Here is a 393-nt window from a genome sequence, read left to right as displayed (position 1 = left end):
AAAGAAGTTGAAGCAAACATTTCAAACCAGACGATTTTGAAAATGCGCTGTAGGCTACAATAATGAATACACATCACAAACCCCTGTTGCTGTAAATATATTCTTCTTAAAATGGTGGTATACCAATTTTAGGACCCGTTATTTTCGTACAGAAACATGTTCGCACCAGTTTATAAAGCAAACTAGCATTAATTCTCCATGTAGAAACACACCGTTCAATTCGCATATTATTAAGCAACACCATGTATTTTATGAAGTCTGTTTACAAATGAATAGGTACTTAAATTTCGCCATTTACAAATTAATTTATTCGCTTGTGTCTCGTCTCGAGTGCATACCCTTAACTGAGACTTTTGCTAGAGACTGAGACTGAGCGTGCGGTTGGATGTGAGA

Source organism: Dendroctonus ponderosae, unplaced genomic scaffold (genome assembly GCF_020466585.1).
Source record: "Dendroctonus ponderosae isolate FM_Combo_2020 unplaced genomic scaffold, Dpon_F_20191213v2 Dpon_F_20191213_1, whole genome shotgun sequence".
In the NCBI taxonomy this organism is placed as follows: domain Eukaryota; kingdom Metazoa; phylum Arthropoda; class Insecta; order Coleoptera; family Curculionidae; genus Dendroctonus; species Dendroctonus ponderosae.
The sequence above is the reverse complement of the archived record's forward strand: the minus strand, read 5'-3'. Positions refer to the sequence as shown.